The following is a 21,958-nucleotide window of genomic DNA, read 5'->3' on the forward strand; positions in this document are numbered from 1 at the left end:
AATTTCAAAATTCCCACAAGACAATTTTCATAGCTCAAAAGTTAAAACATATTTATTCAGGTTCCAAAAAGCATATCATTATTACAAAATAGCAAAATACTCATAAACAACACATTAGCATATATAACAAATAGAAAGCAGTTAACCAATAATTAATCTGCACAATTAATATAACCACATATTAGTATAAGAAAATTAATTAATTAATTAATTAAGCTTATGTATTTTAATTTAATTTCTAATTTAATTTAATTGTATATAATTCTTAATTTATAAGTTAAGCTTCAAACTTCAAAAGTTCTCTAATAATATATCCTCAGCATTTTCAATATTCTAAATTAATTAAAATCTCAATAATATGTCAAACAACCAAAATAAATTATTTAATTTTAATTGATATAAACATTATATATTCCATAAATAACAAATTTTCAACTAAAAAATTAATTTGAAGTAATATTGGTAAGTCCTTGCTGAAGATTACAGATCAATGAGATAAGCAAAATCATGTTACTTGCTTTTTAAGAATTTGTGGTTTTTAATTAAATGGAATTGTCCCTCTTAACAGTCCTCAAATGTTATCCTCCAAAATTTTTAATAGGCCCAAGGTCAACCGAACGTGGGTCCACGGTTTCATGATATATCTTCACCCTCTTCTCATTTTTTTCAATGTTTGCTTCTTCAGAGTTCAGAGATCGTAATTATTTTCCAATATGACACATTTGACCGGTGCCGCAACAGTATTCTTTGCCGGCAATATGTCTTCGCCCTCTCCGCTGCGTACACCGATACTCGCCTTCTCCCTCATCTCCTACAGTGATGATACTCTATAGTGTTGCCACCGTATATCTCGCCGTCTCCCAGGCCATCTTACCTGCCGGCTGCTTCCCCACGAGATCTATTACTGCAGGCTTTGCCTACCTCGCTGATGACTCTGGTGCTGCTGACTTTGGTATTTGGTGTCTTTTACATGTGGAGAAAGAGGAGGCACTCACTACAACCACCAAACCAACCATCAGCAGGTAAACCCTTTTTGCTTTCCTCTCCTTTAATTTAAGCATTTCGCTTTGCAATCCGCAGTATAGGGTCAGTTTCCTCTTCTTTGTTTTATTTAATTTTACATTTACACTGAGTTAATTAGCATATCATTTTACATTTCCCTTATACATAACACCTATAGTAAAACATTATTCTATTTTACATTTCCTGTGTTTCTTGGATCATTTATGAACAGGCGGCTAAGAGAAATAATCTTTTTTACAACTAATAGAAATGATAACAGGTTGATTTGGTCAGATGATACACCAAAAAGCAAACAAATTAAATCACCCCACATCCAACAGATCGAGGTGGCAGCCTGAGACTCTTTTTATAATAACCTCATGCTTTATGATTAACGAAAAACAATTAAATAAGTGGGGTAGGGCAAGACACACACACACACACATAATATTCCCATCGGGTTTGATTATATTATAAAATTTTACTATTTAATTTTTCATCACATTTATCGGTTTCTTTTGAATAGCTAAAAGCATGCTTCAAAGCATATTATTTTAACATTTAAAATTTTTAAATACATTTTTTCTATAAACATTTATAAACACATTTAGTCAATTATATGTTTATTAAAAAAATTATTCAAATTTCTAATCAAATTTTTTATATCTATGTTAACTAAATTATTTCTACTTCTATCCCAATATGATAAAAAAAAATAAAGGAATAATCATTTGCAAAAAAAATTAAACAAAATAAAAAGAAAAAAACACTTAAATTCTTCAAAATAATTTGAACTAAAATTAAGAATTAAATATGATGAAGGGTAGATAAAAGGGATGTCTATGTAGTTAAGGCAAAATATAAGGAAGGTTAGAATATTTTACTCTAAATTTACTATGAACAAAACATATGTCGAGTTGCTTATATTAATTAGATCAAGTTCATATATGAATTTATAAATGCATATGTATATTTTAATTATTTAGAATAGCAAAATGACCACTGTGATTGAAAAACTTGATCTAACATGACCTAAATTTTATCCTTATACAATACACACATATATATGGACTTATACACATAAATACATACCTGCATACATGCGTCTGTATATCTATTATTGATTGTTGATATCACCTTCTCTGCCAGCTGAAGAGGTTGTAGTTTCACTTCTACCATCTTCCATTGCCTTTGAACGCTCACTGGGCACATCTACATATGAAGAATTAGAATTGGCAACAGATGGATTCTCAGAGTCAAATTTTCTGGGCCAAGGTGGTTTTGGAACTGTCCATAAAGGAATCCTTCCTTAAAAAAAAAAAAATCAAAGTGTAGCCATTAAGCAGCAAAAATCTGGAAGCAGAGAGGGAATGCAAGAGTTCCAGACTGAAGTGCAGGTCATTAGTAGAGTCCATCACAGACATCTTGTTTCCCTTGTTGGCTACTGCATTGCTGAATCTCAAAGGACGTTGATGCTTGTTTATGAGTTTGTCCCTAATAAAACCCTAGACTTCCATGTCCACGGTATGATTTGGGGCCTGTTTCACAATGTTGTAGATTTTTGTAGGTTTTTTATTAACTCTTTTAGCAGTTGATATGCGAGGAAATCACTGTTAGGTCCCAAATAAAGCATATAATTACTAAAAAATTTCAATAATAAGTGAACAGTTTGGAACTTCTTGTTATTTTCTACACGAGAGCTTATCTTTCACTAATTTTAAAACTTTATAGTAATTATATTTTTTTTGGGATCACAGTGTGATTTCCCCCTGATAAATCATAAAAAATTGTTAAAAGGGAATTATCATAACATGTATATAGATATGTTGAACATAGATAGGAATGTTTCGAAGCTCTTGGAATCTCTAAATATTGGAATATCCCTATTTATAGCATAATGAGAAGGTCCCTTTATAGCTCCTATAAAAGAAGTCTTAGTGGCTGCTTATATACGCTTTGCTTATATGCACATATCAGAATTTGAACAAAAAATGAAAAATGTACATAAATTTTATATGTTTGTTCATAATGGTGGAAATGATATCTTAGCCAGTCTTAGCTGTAAAGATACCATAATGGATATATCTGTGCAATCATTCAGAAAAAGATACAGGAACTCTGGACTGGTCAACAAGGATGAAAATTGCCAATGGCTCTGCAAAAGGATTGGCATATCTTCACGAAGACTGTGAGTTTAGTTAATTACTTGATATAATATCCAGATATATCAAGTATAAAGAAAACTGATTTCACTTATTACTCATAGAAGTTTTACTTTTCCAGTCCAATAACGTTTGTTACGTCGAAGGTGAACCCAGAATCAGACATCGTGACATTAAGGCAGCTAACATTCTTATTGATAACAATTTTGAGACAAAGGTTGTCTCTCATTGTATAACACCTGACTCTGTCTTTAATGAAGACATCAACTGACATTATTCCACTTTCTCTTCATCAAACGCTTTCCCTGCACTAAAAGAATCGGTTCGAATATCTTGAGGATGTGCTTATCTTCCCACTTGGCCTTGATATCAGACACTAATATCTATAAAGAAAAATAACATGTGCCTATTGGATCTATTAATCAGATTGCAGATTTTGGACTTGCCGAACTTTCATCAGACACTGATACCCATGTCACCGCAGCTCGAATAAAAGGAACCTTTGGGTAAGTCTTACACACAGTCTTATATTATCTAACTTCTCGTCTGCCTCTCGATGAAGTCCGTGGATTTCCATTAGATAATACGTTTCTTTGAATTACCTTCTCGTCTGCCTCTTTCTTTTCATCTCATGCATAAAGTTTTGTTTTCATTGAATACAGATTCTCGGCTCCAGAATATGCATCTAGCGGGAGACTCACAGAGAAGGCATCTGCCTTCTCCTTTGGTGTTTTGCTCTGGGAGTTGATTACTGGACGAAAACCTGTCCTTCAAACTGGGTCTTCTACCGAAGATAGCCTGGTTGAGTGGGTATATGGGGTGCTTCATTATTTAGTCGATGTGGGATTTCTCTACATTGGTGTTTTATCCATCTTCTCATTATTTAGTCAATGTGAAACTTCTCAATAATATTATTTTATTCATTTATTCATATATATATAAGTATTTATACATATACACATATATATATAATTTAAATTATTTTAATTGCTTATATATATTTAACAACTATCTATTCTATCTTAATAAAAATTTACTTAAATCTTAGGGATATAAAAAGTATGACGTTACATATGGGAAATTATTGGATTACGTGTAAAAGATAGAATTGCAATTTTTACGTAAAAATAAAATAAAATAATTGAGAGACAATAAAAGAGAACTCATGTTGTGAAGTTAATTATTCTAACCCAATTTAAAAAGTTGAATTGTAATTTTTACGTAAAAATAAAATAAAATAATTGAGTGAAAATAAAAAATAAAATTCTTTATACATTCTCATTGTATTCCTTTATTTTAGGAACGTTTTAAGAATTGGCATCCAAATTTTATTCATCCTTCAATATTCCATTAGCTCCCCGATGGTTCATATAGCAAGATTCATGACAATTCCACGTTAAGCAATAATTTATCTCAGTTTCTGTCCAGCGTCTAGATATAATAAAAACGAATGACATAGAGCTGAAAGAAAAAATACTTTTTAATCCTATTTATAATATACTGAAAGAAATTTTTTCAAGTAACAGGCAGACTATTAGTATCATAAAAATGGAGTCTGCTTGCCTTGCTCATCGCGTCTATGCGCAGGGCATGCTCATCCCCCATACGGCATGGTCTGGGAATGAGACCCATCACTTTTTGAAATTTTTTTTTTTTTTACTCATTTGGGTTAAGTTGGATTTAGTATCCTGAAATATTTTTTAGAAGTACTCAATATTCTAATTTGATTAATTTTTGGTACATGCAACACTCTAAAGTACATTTTCAGGAGCACTAAGCATTTTAAATTTATTATTTTTAGTGCATTTAGTATCCAAAAATATTTTTTCAGCAGTGCTCAATATCCTTAATTAATTAATTTTTAGTGCTTCTAGCATCTTAAAATATTTTATAGCATCCAGTATCCTAAAGTAATTAATTAATTTTTAGTGTAATTGATGAAAAGGGAATGCTCATCACCACAAATGGCAGCGTCCGGGGATGAGATATCAACTTTCTTTCTTTTTTTTCTTTTTTAACTTTAATTTTATCAATTTTTTGTTTATTTGAATTTAATTGTATCTAACAATTTAAAGTATTTTATAATAGCACCCAGCATCACAAATTAATGAATTTTTTGTGCATCCAGAAAATTTTTTCCAGTTAGTATTTTTTTACTAGTATGTAGTATTCTAAATTAATTAATTTTTAGTACCCAGTAACACCCAATACCCACTAAAAATTAATCAATTTAGTGGACTAATATATATTGGACGGAAAGAAGTAAAACTTCGGAGAGTAACATAAAATTGAAGTGAATAAGATTTCCACAAAGTGGACTAAAAACAACAAGTAAACTCACAATCTTCATGCAGATATATATATATATATATATATATATATATGTATGCGAATCCCTTTGCTGAACCAGTAGCAATCTTCATCCTTGTTGTCCAGTACGTAGTTACTGCGATCTTTCCTGAATGATTTTACACATGTTGATCCATAGCATCTTATTAATGCGTTATACTCGTAATATGTAAGATCAGGCAATTCTAGTTCACAAAAGTAAAGAGAAATCTAAGAAACAAGGCTCTGGATGATCGATATTCATACCGGGGAGGTGGAAGTCTAGGGTTTCATTTGGAACAGACTACAAATGAATAAGTAACATATCGTCCTGTGAGATTCAGCAATACAGTAGCTAACAAGGGAAAAAAGATGTCTCTGATGGATGGATTCTGCTAATGACTTTGACTTCAGTCTGAACTCTCGCATCCCTTGTTTGCTTCCAGATTTTAGCTTCTCTTAATTGCAACACTTTGATTATTATATGAGGGACGATTCCTTTATATGTTACCAGTAAGATTATCAAATCTGTAACTCAATAGTGGAGCCCCTTGTCCCTCAATAGCCAACACAGGTCAGGCAAAGTAGATACTGATATATTTTCCAGAGAAGACCTGTAACGACTATCTCTTATATGCCAATAAAGTTAAAGACATGTTTTTTTTTTAAAATAATTCCCAAACATAAGGTCTGATCCTGTTCAAGAAATCAGATTTTCTCAAAAGTTTTAAACTTTTTAAAAACTCACTTTCAAAAAAACCTGTCTAGTGATTCAAGTACCCGATTTAACACTTTTACAAAAATGGTAAAAACTATCTAAAAACCATGATTCGTATTCAACCGTTGAACTCATTCTTCTTTCCATCTAGCCTTTTGAATCTTGTATTAAGTCAACTATAGCCAGTAGGGTTTAACATTCAATATTGTGGCCATAGGCTCATACAACAATTTACATATACAGATACACATAATTTTTGGCAAAATAATAACTGTATATCAAAATATTGATCATTTCCTTCAATAGCAGTTATTATGATTTATCTGCCCTTAGTTATATCCTTATGGAAGAATATTTACATATCAAAATAGATATACATTATATCTTCACTTCAAAATAAAATGCATTTTTAAGCAAAATACATATACATAAAATCCTCATCTTCCTGCACCTTTAAGCTCCAACAATCACTACTCTCTTACCCTTAGGAGTACCTGCTTTTGCTATATTACATGGAAGAAGGGGTGAGATTCTAAAGAATCTCAGTAGTAACAAATTTTCTTCAAGTAATCATACAAGATCACAAACAACATGCTATACAGGCCAAAGAGAACAACACCATGCATCTAAATATAATCAATGATGTACATACACCATACATCCATATAGCCAGTCGCTATTTATCACGCCCATATTCTAAAATACATGGAAACCAGCGCATATTTTCATGACAAATATTATCATGCAAAGGCAACTTACATGTTCTCATGCACAATCAACATAAAGGCACATTCAAGCATGTGGCAATCAATACACAATCACATTAAAAGAAAAGGGTTACTACCTTTTGCTTTTTCTTCCATGTTCCCTTCCCCTTGCTTCCTTCTTGGCTACTTTTTTAATGGATTCGAACAAATATCAAATCCTATAAATTATATAAGCAAGGGCTGATTAATCTTCAGATATATATATATCTAGATCATTTATTCCTAGTCTTAAAAAATAATTCAGCAACATCGAATATTCAAGGTCCCTAAAATTATAATAGCAACAGCATTTATTTCATACTTTTATAAAATTTCAGCTTCATCAACATCATCCTATCCCCTATTTTAATGTCCCCTAGTTTAAGATTACATTTCCTCTTGTTTGGATTATAACCTAGTAAATTCTTGTACAGTTTACAGGGTGAAGACTACTCAGTTGCAAGACACGAATTGTATTGATGATATTTTTGTTAAGTTGGATGTGGATGGATCTGTTATGATAAATGGACATAGTGGCTGTGACGGAGTTCTTCAGGATCACTCGGACCGTTGAATATTTGGCTTTTGTTCAAAGCTCACAAATGTGTCCCCAACCATTGAGGAACTAATGGGGCTTCTGCATGGTTTGAATTTATGCTGGTCTGGCTAACTGTCTTCGCACCATCGAGTCACTAAGTTGATAGCCTCTATGCAGTCTAAGTTGAATTTATGCTGGTCTAGAGGTCTTCGAAAGATTTGTATCTCTTTAGACTGCATAGAGGCTATCAACTTAGTGACTCGCTGGCGAAGTAGACGGTGGCAACACTGTAGGAGAGGAGGCGCCGGTATGGCCGGGACTCTTGAGGTGTACATGGCGGAGAGCGTGAAGACATATTGCCGGCGAAGAATACTGTTGCAGCACCGGTCAAGTGTGTCGTCTTGGATTGAGTTCAGAATTAAGGAGAATAATTAAGAACTCTGAACTCTGAAGAAGCAAACAGTGAAAAAATGAGAAGAGGGTGAAGACATATCATGAAACCGTTGATCTGTAATCTCCAGCAAGGACCTACCAATATTAGTTTTTTCTTTTTTGACCTTGACTTACCAATATTACTGAAATGACAAGAGGAACAAGGTTTTCTCATCTCCTTTTGTTTTTATTTATCAATAGGAAGAAAGCACTGTCGCTCTTCATTTCTATTCTTTTCTGTAGATAATTTTGCGTTTTACCTGCGTCTTTATGCAAATTTTGTTGATTTTACATTCTTTCTAAATTTTGCAGATGAGTAAACTTATATCACAATCAAAATTTTCTTTACAATTTTTTGTATTTCATTAAAAGCTAATAATATTAAAAAATAGCTCTGTTGTGAAAAAGTGATAGTTTAGTTGGTGCTGCAGATAGAGAAAGATTTAGTTGGAAAAAGAACTGTTGTGAAATGATTATAAAGTTTGTTAATACACAAGGACCAAATGATGTATATGTATATTATTGAACAAACATAATGCCCAATTGATAGAGAATAATTTTGTAACTAACGTTATGTAAAAGAGTTGTTAATACTTGCAGTCCAAAAAAAGATCTGTTAATACTAAAAGTGAAAGTTACTATTTTATGGTATTAGCTGCTTTCATGAGAATTGACTTCAATATCCCAATGGTCAGCTAAACGTGCAAATTGACTTCAATATCCCACAAACTTATGCAATAAACAATAAACAATTTAGACAACATTCAAAGAAGAATATTCAATGAATGGAGACACAAAGGACAGAATGCCTACCAACAAAACCCCACTGCAATAGAGGGGTGTGTGGCCGCGCGTGTTTAAAGCTCAACATTATGAAGAAACACCGAATCATTTTCAACAATACAATAAAGTAAGTAATGGCCAGTGAAAAAGTAGGTAATATAAGTAGATAACACTAAAAGGAAAAACAGAAAAAAACCAATTAAAAATGAAAAATGAATGAGGAACAGAAGATGAAGGCGGGAAATACAACAGGCATATAAAATTAATCTTAAGCGATACATGGCATATCCATAGTTTGGGCAAATATGATATGATTTAGATGCCTGTGAATCAATTAAATCATTTTTATTGTAGCTATTCAAGATAGTTTAGTTCCTTCATATTCAACAACATTGTGAATACAATAATATTGCTTTAATTTGATGCCTACGGGTGATTATGTTAACATTTTGTAACATCTAGGTAAAACCCTCTTTGGTGTCATACATTGACTTGAAATTTTGTGTTCTAAATATTAAGCTCTCCTCGCTTAACCTTATAATTGATGTTGTCATTGACTGTATTTCTAATAAGGATGTCCATATCATACATTGACTTGAAATTTTGTGTTCTACATATTAAGCCCTCCTCGCTTAACCTTATAATTGATGTTGTCATTGATTGTATTTCTAATAATGATGTCCACGAACTTCTTTTGGAGGAGCTGAAGTTGAATCCCATTCACCAAAAGCATTTTGAACCAAGAGTGTAACGTGATCAAGAGTGAAAATATGTATGGAACCCGGTTCTTGCCTTTTCACTACTACAGGTTTTCTCTATATCTTTTGCTTCTAAAGCACTTTCAAAATTGGTACTGCTATGAATATGCTATTTTAATTTATTGCCTATCTTTGATATAGATGTTTAAATTTATCCTTTGCCTCCCAACGTAACACATCATTGCCTCTTAAAAGATACGCATTTGGTAATCTCTTTCACTTATACAATTATTGCTTTATTATTGCATGCAATTCTCTGCACCCAACCAATGCCATTAATTACTTATTTTAATACTCAATTTATATTTATGATCTCATTTTTTGAAGCACCATTCATTCATTTCCTCATTCTCTCTTCCTCCTAGAACCATGTGATTTAGTCAAATGTTTTTTTATTAAAAAAGATGAAAGGAGTGATTGCTCAAGTTTAAAGGGATTTTTTAGGTATAATTGATTGATTCTAATGTCGATGAGGAACTAATTAAGTGAAAGATCTAGTATTGCTCCTAATTCCAATTTCTAGAGAATGTCTTGACATTACACTTTTCTTGTGTGTTTACTAGATTCACTAAAACCTGTAAACACTAGAATTAATTTTGCTCCTAATTTTGAGGGAAGAACAATTCATACATTGCACTACCATCTTCAAGTACGTTGTAGCTTAAAATTTTTTTATTTTGAATCGATGACCGGTTAACGGCCACCAACGGTCGACCAATGTCAGTTAAAGAGGATGAATTCAATGGCATTTGTGTTATTTCACAGGAAAAATTAATTGCAATCAAGTCATCACAAAATACTTGAGAGTAGGCCTTTTGTTTTCCAAATTTGTGGGAATATAAGTCTCATATATTTGGGATTTATTCACAAATTTCCCTTTAGATAATTGCAAAGGTGACCATATTCCTTGATGGTTATATTCAGATATTATTATTAGTCTAGTGGGGAACCTCTATTTGCTTAAACGTAATAATTTACCAAATAGTTATTTAATTTATGACAAATCCACATATATATTAATTAATTCATCAAAAAAAAAATTCCAACACAACATACAGCTTACGGAAGTTCAAGGAAATTACCATAATCAAAACAAATAGAAATCACACAATTTAAATTCATAATTATGTGGATATTTTGGAGCCATCGATCAGAACTAATCCTCGAGGTGGTGATCATTGATCGGATGGGAGCGGCGTGCTACCTGATCCTGCTACCATCCTTCTCAACGTCTCCGCGTATGCTTCCCCTCGACGTATTGCGGCGGGGTCCCCCGTCAAATCATTGTCCAGCGAAATCACTCCTTCTAAAGCTTTAACCACCTGTTAGATATTATTACTGCTACATTTTGTATTTAATATAAGGCCTAATTAACTAATTTACATATATTAAAAAATTAGTTAAGTTAATTATTTGTAATAAATATGTATTATCTAGAAGACTAAATTATACATTTAGTCCCTTTAACTTTACACAAGATTTTAACTTTTTAACTGCACCAAACTCCATCATCATATTAATTTATTCTCTCCCATGCTACTTTTATAATATAGGCATGTATGGAAAACATATTTAATACTCTTGAAACTAAACAAATACCTTTTAAAAAGGATGAAGACTGCCTTCTAAATGATAACTATGTGTGAGTTATCTCTATTAGAGATCACAAGGGATTTGAGGTTCACTATTCCCAATCACATAACTATGGTGATACATATTTATATATTTAAGTCATCCACTACCTGCTGCTCCGTATACGGTAGGATTGGATATGTATTTTGGTTTAATGATTTTCACATACGATTTGTTTTACATCAACGACTCCCTTGTGTGTGTGTGTTATCATACTTTTTTTAAAAAAAAAAATCAATTTCATAAGAGAATCCAGTCCAAATAAATTTCTTTAAAAGGGAAACAAAAATTTTATAATTTGCGGGCACTAACCTCGCTCCTTCGAGGACGACGGTCGGCTGAATGGCGAACGCAATTAGCAGCACAAGAAACCATTCGAAACATCTCTGCCGGGTCGTACTTTCCCCGCAACCATGCATCAGCAAGCTCCTCAAAGTTTCTGTTTCTCAAAGTTTCCGACAACAACGTTGTCGCCTGTGATTTTTAACGTATATATGCAAGTACCAGTCCACTACAGTTATCACTCTTCTATCAATGAAGTCATCACGTTAGGAGATAAAGTAGGATCATGTTATTTTCTATGTGCATCCATAGATAGGATCACGCTGTTGGATGTAGTTAGGAAATAAAATAACCTATCTATCAAAGAACATATAATAGTGCGATGTTATATAAAAGAGAAATATTCTTAAGTAGTACAGTACAGACCCACTCATACAAACTGCCTTTTGGGTACTTCTCAGGATCATTAGCAGGTTTTCGTCCTGTAATCAGCTCTAAAAGCACATTGCCAAAGAAAAATAGATCCGACTTCTCAGAGTAATTGCCGCTCATAGCAAATTCTGGAGCAACGTACCTGTGTTCAATGAAATTTCAGAATTTCATAAATATTGAAATAAGCACTACTGAATATATATCCAGTGCGAATCCATGTACTTATAATTAATAGTGAGAATAAAAGATTAAGACTGAACCCTTAGTTCCCATTACTTGAGTCATGATATAGGCCTCTAACAGCAATCTGGCGAGTCCAAAATCTACAACCTGATAAATATATATAGATAGAAGCACATATTAATTTGTCATCCATATTACATATATTGATATATTTGAACTGATTCTACGTTAGAGCAGGAAAAATATCTGATAAATAGAAAGTCAACTAATTTGACTTAGTTGATGTGCCTTATTAAAGATAGGGTTTAATGATAGAGAGAGCTGGGAACTCTCCCAATTTTCTCCTTGTTAAGTCAACATCAAAATTTGTTTTTTAAGTATAAAGGAAAAATTAATCATTTGGCCCCTATAGATTTAACTCAGCTAAAATTTAATTTTTAAACTTTGGCTCATAAAGCTTCAATCCTTATAATTTTTTATTTCATTAAAACTTAACCCTTAAACGTTAGCTCGACGTAATCCATTCCTTATAGTTGTATCAGTACCTATATTTCAACAAGAAAAGAAGAACTAAAGCTATTTCTTGAATTCTTGGAGCCAATGTTTTAAACTGGTAAAATAATAAGGATTGAGTTGCTTTAAGCCAAAATTTAGAGACCAAGTAATTTTGATCAAGTCAAAACTATAAGAATTAAATCATATTCAATTAGGGAGTGAGTTTTAACTGAGAAAAAAAAAATATAAGAACCAAATTATTAATTTTCTCCTTATATAAACACAAGAGGGTGTTTGAACAAGGAAAGTCTTCCTATTAATTGAAAAGCTTAAGGTATATTACAATGAAAAATACTTCGGTTATATTTCTTATATTAATTGTGTTAAGTTCTCCGACCATGTATGGATATGTGTCCTAATCTTGTGTATGTGTTCATAATTAAATGCTAGTAAATACTAATAATGTTAAAAAATAGCACACATGATAGTGCGTGATTGGAAAACTTGCCATAATAGATAAAGACTTGATATAGATATTGTCTTATTACAATTACTGGCCATATGTAAATTTGCATATCTTGCTGGAAATTAATAAGCAATTGTACAAGACCTACCTTTGGCTCAAAATTATCGTCAAGAAGAATGTTGTCCGCCTTGATGTCACTGTGTATAATTGGAGGATGACCTAAATAAACAAGAATAATATTGGATTGAAAGAAGCAAATATCTTAAGAGTAACACACATAGTGAACCAAATTAATCTACAGTGGCAGGTCAAGAAAAGTTACAGTCTTCATGCAGATATTTCAATCCTTGCGCAGAGCCAACAGCAATTTTCATCCTTGTTTCCCAGTCTACATGTGTTGTGCCTTCTCCTGAATTTGCATACATAAACATTTTCTCTAATCATATATGATACTTTCATATTCGACGGTTCTAAACCGTTAAATATGAATGAAAATAATCATCAAACATCAATAATTATGCAGTAGCGAATGCTGAGAGATTTTTCCTAGTAAACAGAGAAATGTAGAGCATTGGAATAGGCTACAAATCTTACCATGCAGTTGCTGCGCTAGGTTTTATTTGGGACATACTCATAAGCAAGCATCATCTTTTTGTGAACTTCATTAACGCAGTATCCAACAAGTGAAACAAGACGTTTGTGATGGATTCGACTAATGATCTCGGCCTCAGACTGGAAATCCCTCTTTGCCTCTTCCATTGTAGATTTAAGCTGCTTAATGGCAACAGTTTTATTATTCTTACTGGGGTGGACTCCTTTATGGACAATGCCAAAACCACCTTCGCCCAGAAAATTTGACCTTGAGAATCCATCTGTTGCCAATGTTAATTCCTGATATGTAAATGTTTGAGGCCCTAATACAAGGCCAGAAGCAACTCGTGACGCTGGACTTGAAACTACTTCAACTTTACCTGATCACACGGAGAGCTGGCATCAATAACTGTTTCAACTACGTTACATTGTATATTATTGTTATCTGTTAATTACTCTTAAAATTTTTATAATATATTTTTTATTGCATTGCTGTATTCCCCTGCTTATTTTGAGGCGTACATAGATCATGAATTCAGGTTGAGTTAGAATTCTTTTTCTCATTCTTTAAAGATTTAGGCGAGCTACTGTTAAAATTATAACTATTCTTGTTAAACTTTTTAGCATAAAGTGAAAGGGTTAAGTCATAAATATAGAGTTTGTGTATCCAACATATCACTGTTACATTATCATAACGCTGAACTCGTATTATTGATTAAGATCTAGTGGTGCCCATTGGGAACCAGTTTCAATACACATTACTTTGATGAGTATCCTAAACTCATCAAATTTGAACTGTCTATATTTTATTTGACGGTTTAGATTTAAAATCTTTAAATAATTATTTTAAAAAAATAACTATTATTAAAGATCAAAAGTATTATCTATTTCTTACAACGTTAAACAAATAAATATAAGAAATAAAGTTGATTAAACCTTTAACATATGCAACTACTATAATAACTATTTAAAAAAATAGATAAATATGAGAAATAAAGTGGACTGGAATCTTATATTTTGGAGTAAATTGAAAATCAAACTAGTTTTTATATTAAAGATCAAAGTAATATCTATTTCTTACAACGTTAATATTTAGTTCCCGACAAAATTTCTCTTGTTTTTTATTGTGCTGTTACGAGGGTTTTGTTTTGAAGAAATGAGCAACGTCAAATACTTTTTCGTTTTCTTAATAGCACGCACTCACTCACTCACCGATCAGCGTCCTAATTAAAGTGATTTTTTATGTAATATTTTACTGATCTTAAGGTATCTTTTGAGTCAATTTTTTTAATTACTCTCTTTTTTTCATAATTTCAGTATCTGTCTTCTATATTGTCACTAACTAGATCTTATGATCCAAATGATAGTTTTGGGCCTTTCTCTCACAATTAATAAAAGGAATTTGGGCGCACGAATGAACGTGTGCAATGGGTTGGCTTGGACCGCACAAAAAAAGCGAACGGGAATCCTAACATTTAACCCCCAACAACAATTAACAACTCATGGACCAAGCACCACTCAAATTTGAAAAATCATTACGGACATTTTTAAAAAGAACGTAATTATTAAAAAAACCTCATAACAAGTTCACAACGTTCAATAACAAATTTCAGTGCAAGAAATAACAACAAATTCATATTACTTACTTGTTATTGAAGTTTTAAGAAAATAATGGAGTACAAAAAATTAATATCGTGGACTTTATAGCTTCAATGGCTCCAATGAAAAACCCGATAAAAAAGAGTTTTGATTTTTTTTTTAAAGTACTTTTACATAGATTCGAATGGATAATATTCGGATACGCAGAGGGAGAAGAGTCCAAAATCATTCCACACTCCAGGTCTTCTTTCTGTTGCGTCTATATATAAATATATATATATATATATATATATATATCTCTCTTCACTTTTGCCCACCGTAGGCCCAAAGTCATCGGTGCAATAATACTCTCTTGATAATCCAATTTTCTCAGCTTCCAGCCATACCCGTCCCCTTCATTCTTGGTTTTTATTTCACTAACCCCACTCCCACACCCAGCTCAGACATGGATCATTATGGGTGAAGAAAATTCCAACCTGTGTTTATTAATATCCCAGCTCTTCTCCCTCTTCTTTCTTTTATTTAATTTTACTTCAATTATCACTCCGTATTTTACATAAAAATTATCCATATTGTTTGACTAAAGTTTCCCGGAATAAAAAGCAATTAAAATATGCACCCAGTCTGGAAAATATATATAGATATTTAAAATCACCAAGCAGCCCTTCACATTCCAAGTTCTCTCAAGCATTTTGGTGGCTTCAAACTCCGTCTAATGCCATTTGTATTAAGTTCGCCGCCGCCTTGTGGGTTCACCTCGTCCCGATTATCCAGATGACTCTTTCCTTCTAAAGCATCAACTACCTGCAGACAGCTTCATGTCATTAAATTTAATCTTTTATATATATGGGTATTTTGGTTTAGAAAATCAATTCGCAAAATGGTCATCCTAAAAGTTATTAGGCGTTCTACGACAATATCACCCCATAACGAGTTCGTAGACGTCAAATTCAGAGAGATATTCAAAATTTTCAAGTATAGGGAAAGGAAATCAAGATTTTGGACTGATTAGATGTATTAAGGATGGAAAGTTTTGATTTCAGATGAAGATATCCGAGACAGATGGGGTGACTACTTTAACAAGCTTTTCAACAATAGATGGGAAATGATTAGTGATATGGAAGAATTAACAAGCCAAGAAGGTGAATAAATCTATATCTTTGTTACATAATTTAGGACGCAGGGGTAAAAAGGAAGCTGTATTAAGAACAAGGATAATGATGTCTACTGTCATAGAGGCCTCGGGCTTCACTACTGTTAGAATTAGAAATGTCGCAAGTAATTCAACTTCTTTTAGTTTTGAACAGAAAAAACACAGATTTTAAGAATTGGTTCGCTAACCTGGCTCATTCGAGGACGACGATCTGCTGAGGGGCGCACACAATTTAGAGCACAAGAAGCCATGCGAAACATCTCTTCGGAGTTGTAATTATTCTGCAACTTCGGATGAGCAAGAAGCTCAAAATTTCGATTATCCAATGCCGTGGAGAGTAACGGCCTTGCTTGTATAATCATATATCTATCAATGAGATCCATTCCTTTTTAAGCAAAAAATTCGAACATAAACCTAAGATCGAAAAGGAAAAATAATAATAAAGCACAGCACATACCCCCTCAGCCAGGCTACCTTGCGTAGAAGACCCAGTTTCAAGAACAGGTTTTCGTTCCAGTAATCAACTCCAAGAGCACAACACCAAAGGAGAAGACATCTGCCTTCTCTGTGAGTCTCCCGCTGGATGCATATTCTGGAGCCAAGTATCTGAATTCAATGAAAACAGAAATTTATGCATGAATATGAAAAGAAAGAGTTAATGGTGAAAGAAGGTAATTCAAAGAAACGTATTATCTAATGGAAATCCACGGACTTCATCGAGAGGCAGACGAGAAGTTAGATAATATAAGACTGTATGTAAGACTTACCCAAAGGTTCCTTTTATTCGAGCTGTGGTGACATGGGTATCAGTGTCTGATGAAAGTTTGGCAAGTCCAAAATCTGAAATCTGATTAATAGATACAATAGGCACGCGTTATTTCTCTTTATAGATATTAGTGTCTGATATCAAGTGCCAAGTGGGAAGATGAACAAGTCCCCAAGATATTTGAATCGATTCTTTTAGTGCAGGGAAAGCATTTGATGCAGAGAAAGTGGAATAATGTTAGTTGATATCTTCATTAAAGACAGAGTCAGGGGTTATACAATGAGAGACCTGCCTTTGGCTCAAAATTGTTATCAATAAGAATGTTAGCTGCCTTGATGTCACGATGTATGATTTTGGGTTCACCTGCAACGTAACAAACGTTATTGGACTGAAAAAGTAAAACTTCTATGAGTAATAAGTGAAATAAGTTTTCTTTATTTATACTGGATATTATATCAAGTAACTAAACTCACAGTCTTCATGCAGATATGCCAATCCTTTTGCAGAGCCATTTGCAATTTTCATCCTTGTTGACCAGTCCACAGCTTCTGTATCTTTTCCTGAATGATTGCCCATATATATCCATTATGGTATCTTTACAGCTAAGACTGGCCAAGATATAATTTGCACCATTATGAACAAACTTATAAAATTTACGTACATCATTTTTCATTTTTGTTCAAATTCTGATATGTGCATGGAAGCAAAGCGCGTAGACTTCTTTTATAAGAGCTATAAAGGGACCTTCTCATTATGCTATAAATAGGGATATTCCAACACTTAGAGATTCCAAGAGCTTCGAAACATTCCTATCCATGTTTAACATATCTACATACTGTTGAGAAAAGTGAAGAGTGTGTGTACCATTACGTTTTCCTAATTTCCTCTACATATACATGTTATGATAATTCCCTTTTAACAATATTTTATGATTTATCAAGGGGAAATCACATTGTGATCTCAAAAAAGAAATATAATTACTATAAAGTTTCAAAACTAGTGAAAGATAAGTTCTCGTGCAGAAAATAACAAGAAGTTCCAAACTGCTCATTTATTATTGAAAATTTTTAGTGATTATATTCTTTATTTGGGACCTGACTAGTGATTTCCCCATATACCAACAGCTAAAAGAGTCATAAAAAACCTACAGAAATCTACAACATTGTGAAACAGGCCCTAAATCATACCGTGGAGGTGGAACTCTAGGGTTTTATTAGGGACAAACTCATAAACAAGCATCAACGTCTTTTGAGATTCAGCAATGCAGTAGCCAACAAGGGAAACAAGATGTCTGTGATGGACTCTACTAATGACCTGCACTTCAGTCTGGAACTCTTGCATTCCCTGTCTGCTTCCAGATTTTTGCTGCTTAACGGCTACACTTTGATTATTTTGAGGAAGGATTCCTTTATGGACGGTGCCAAAACCACCTTGGCCCAGAAAATTTGACTCTGAGATTCATCTGTTGCCAATTCTAATTCTTCATATGTAAATGTGCCCGGTGAGTGTTCAAAGGCAATGGAAGATGGTAGAAGTGAAACTGCAACCTCTTCAGCTGCAAGAGAAGGTGACACCAACAATCAAAAATAGATATGCACACACATGTATGCAGCTATGTATTTATGTATGTATGTTCATATATATATATATATATATGTATGTATAGTATAAGGATAAAATTTAGGTCAGGTTTTTTATATCTGTTAGATCAAGTTATGTTGCTATTATAAATTATTAAAATATACGTATGCTTTTATAAATTCACACATGAACTTGATCTAATTAATAAAAGCAAATTGACATATGTTTTGTCCATAGTAAAATTTAGAGTAAAATATTCTAACATTCCTTACATTTTGCCTTAACTACATGGACATCCCTTTTATCTACCCTTCATCATATTTAATCCTCAGTTTTAGTTCAAATTATTTTGAAGAATTTAACTGTTTTTTCTTTTTATTTTATTTAATTTTTTTTGCAAAAGATTATTCCTTTATTTTTTTTAATCATATTGGCATAGAAGTAGAAATAATTTAGTTAACGTAGATATAAAAAACTTGACTAGAAATTTGAATAATTTTTTTAATAAACATATAATTGACTAAATGTGTTTATAAATGTTTATAGAAAAATGTATCTAAAAATTTTAAATGTTAAAATAATATGCTTTGAATCATGCTTTTAGCTATTCAAAAGAAACCGATAAATGTGAGGAAAGATTAAATAATAAAATTTTATAATATAATCAAACCCGATGGGGATATTATTTATATATATATATATATAGAGAGAGAGAGAGAGAGCCATGCCCTACCCACTTATTTAATTGTTTGTCGTTAATCATAAAGCATGAGGTTATTATAAAAAGAGTTTATGTCTGTCACTTCGATCTGTTAGATGTGGGCTGATTTAATTTGTTTGCTTTTTGGTGTATCATCTGACCAAATCAACCTGTTATCATTTCTATTAGTAGTGAAAAAGATTATTTCTTTAGCCGCCTGTTCATAAATGATCCAAGAAACACGGAAATGTAAAATAAAATAATGTTTTAATATAGGTCTAATATATAAAGGAAATGTAAAATGATATGCTAATTAACTAAGTTTAAATGTTAAATTAAATAAAACAAAGAAGAGGGACCGGCCCCTATATTGTGGATTGCAAACCGAAATGCTTAAATTAAAAGAGAGGAAAGCAGAAAGGGTTTACGAGCTGATGGTTGGTTTGGTGGTTGTGGTGAGTGCCTCCTCTTTCTCCATACGTAAAAGACACCGAGCACCAAAGTCAGCGGCAACGGAGTCATCAGCGAGCTAAGCAAAGCCCCCAGTAATAGATCGCCTGGCTGTGATCCGGCTCGTTCGTAAGCAGGCGGCGAGGGAGACGGCGAGGTAGACGGTGGCAACACTATAGAGTGTTCATCACTGTGGGAGACGAGGCGGCGGCACGGCCGGGACTCTTGAGGTATAGACGGCGGAGAGGGTGAAGACATAATTAAGGAGAATAATTAAGAACTCTGAACTCTGGAGAAGCAAACGGTGAAAAAATGAGAAGAAGGTGAAGACATATCCTGAAACCGTTGACCGTTGACTCACGTACGATTGACCTTGTGCGTACTAAAAATTTCGGTGGATAATGACATTTGAGGACTGTTAAGAGACAATTACATTTAATTAAAAACCACGAAATTCTTAAAAGGCAAGTAACATGATTTTGCTTGTTCATTGATCTGTAATCCTCAGCAAGTACTTGCCAATATTACTGAAATGACAAGGAGGACAAGGTTTTCTTATCTCCTTTTGTTTTGGTTTATCAATAGGAAGAAGGCACTGTCGCTCTTCATTTCTATTCTTTTTTTTTTTTGATACTAAAAAGAAACCTCCTCAGCGTACTACATCTTTGTGTATATCAAGATTGCACTCCGAGCTCAGAATGTTAGCCAAATCTAAAGGCGGTGCAGAAACAAAATGATAACCTCTAACAGCCTCCAGACCTTTCTTGGCTAGAAAGTCAGCAGCCTTGTTGTACTCTCGACTCACATGGTTGATTCTGACATTCCAATCTCGGTTAATAAGAACGCGCACTTCCTTTAGGTAATTTTGTGTTTTACCTACTTCTTTATGCAAATTTTTTTGATTTTACATTCTTTCTAAATTTTGCGGATGAATAAACTTACATCACAATCAAAATTTTCTTTACAATTTTTGTATTTCATTAAAAGCTAATAATATTGAAACATGGCTCTGTTGTGAAAAAGTGATAGTTTAGAGCCTATTGGGCTCAGCGTTTTTGGGCCAATAAGCTACTTTTCTTTAACCATGACCACGTTTGAACAATTTATAATGTTTGGGTTGGTAACTGAGCAATATTACTTTAGTATAAAAAACTACAATAAACTATAAGTAAAAATTAGCTGCTTATGACTTGTGGCTTTTGAAACATAGAGAGAGAGAGAAAAAAAGTTAAAAAAATTTACTACCTCCTTTTATTTTTATTATAATATTCAAATAACTAATTTGTAGATAATAAAAAATCAGTTAAAATTAGTTAAAAATAATAAATAAATTAGAAATATACTTTTATTTTCAAATATACCCTCATAATAATTGATAAAAATATAAAAATATATATGAGATGAACAGGAGCTTATAAATAATTTAAAATAATTATATTATGTAAATTGATTATTTTTTTAACTTGTCATTATTTAATAAAAGTGACACTCATTTTGGTACTTTTACAAACTAAAATGACTTATTCAGTCATAATCTAAACAACGTACTTTCACAAATTAACTTATTTATAAAAGTCAATCTAAATATAAATCACATTACTCAATTTAACTTTTACCCAATCTTATTTTTATAAAAGTTAGATTGTAAATAAGTTACTTTTTCTACTACTAATCCAAACATACCTTTAATCAATGCTTAATATAGAGAAAGATTTAGTTGGAAATTGGAAAAAGAACTGTTGTGAATTGATTATAAAGTTTGTTAATACAAAATACCAAATGACGTATATGTATATTATTGAAATACATAATGCCCAATTGATAGAGAATAATTTTGTAATTAACGTTATGTAAAAGAGTTGTTAATACTTGCAGTCCAAAAAAAAGAGCTGTTAATACTAGAAGTCAAAGTTACTATTTTATGGTATTAGCTGATTTCATGAGAATTAACTTCAATATCCCAAAGTCCAGCTAAACGTACAAATTGACTTCAATATCCCACAAACTTATGCAATAAACAATAACAATTTAGACAACATTCAAAGAAGAATATTCAATGAATGGAGATACAAAGGACAGAATGCTTACCAACAAAACCCCCCTGCAATAGAGGGGTGCACGCGTGCACGCGTGCGCGTGTTTAAAGCTCAACATTATGAAG

General features: G+C 32.5%; 3 pseudogenes; 1 reads left to right on the plus strand and 2 right to left on the minus strand.

Annotated features, from left to right (window-relative positions):
- The first annotated feature begins 819 nt into the window (after nucleotides 1–819).
- LOC114747739 (proline-rich receptor-like protein kinase PERK1) lies at nucleotides 820–7,530 on the plus strand (annotated as a pseudogene).
- Nucleotides 7,531–7,741: 211 nt separating this feature from the next.
- On the minus strand, nucleotides 7,742–15,594 carry LOC114747741 (proline-rich receptor-like protein kinase PERK1; annotated as a pseudogene).
- A 219-nt stretch (nucleotides 15,595–15,813) lies between these two features.
- Nucleotides 15,814–20,055, minus strand: LOC114747742 (proline-rich receptor-like protein kinase PERK1; annotated as a pseudogene).
- Between the last annotated feature and the right edge of the window lie 1,903 nt (nucleotides 20,056–21,958).

This window comes from Neltuma alba, unplaced genomic scaffold (genome assembly GCF_004799145.2).
Source record: "Neltuma alba isolate B1F8T4 unplaced genomic scaffold, ASM479914v2 tig00005425_pilon, whole genome shotgun sequence".
In the NCBI taxonomy this organism is placed as follows: Eukaryota; Viridiplantae; Streptophyta; class Magnoliopsida; order Fabales; family Fabaceae; genus Neltuma; species Neltuma alba.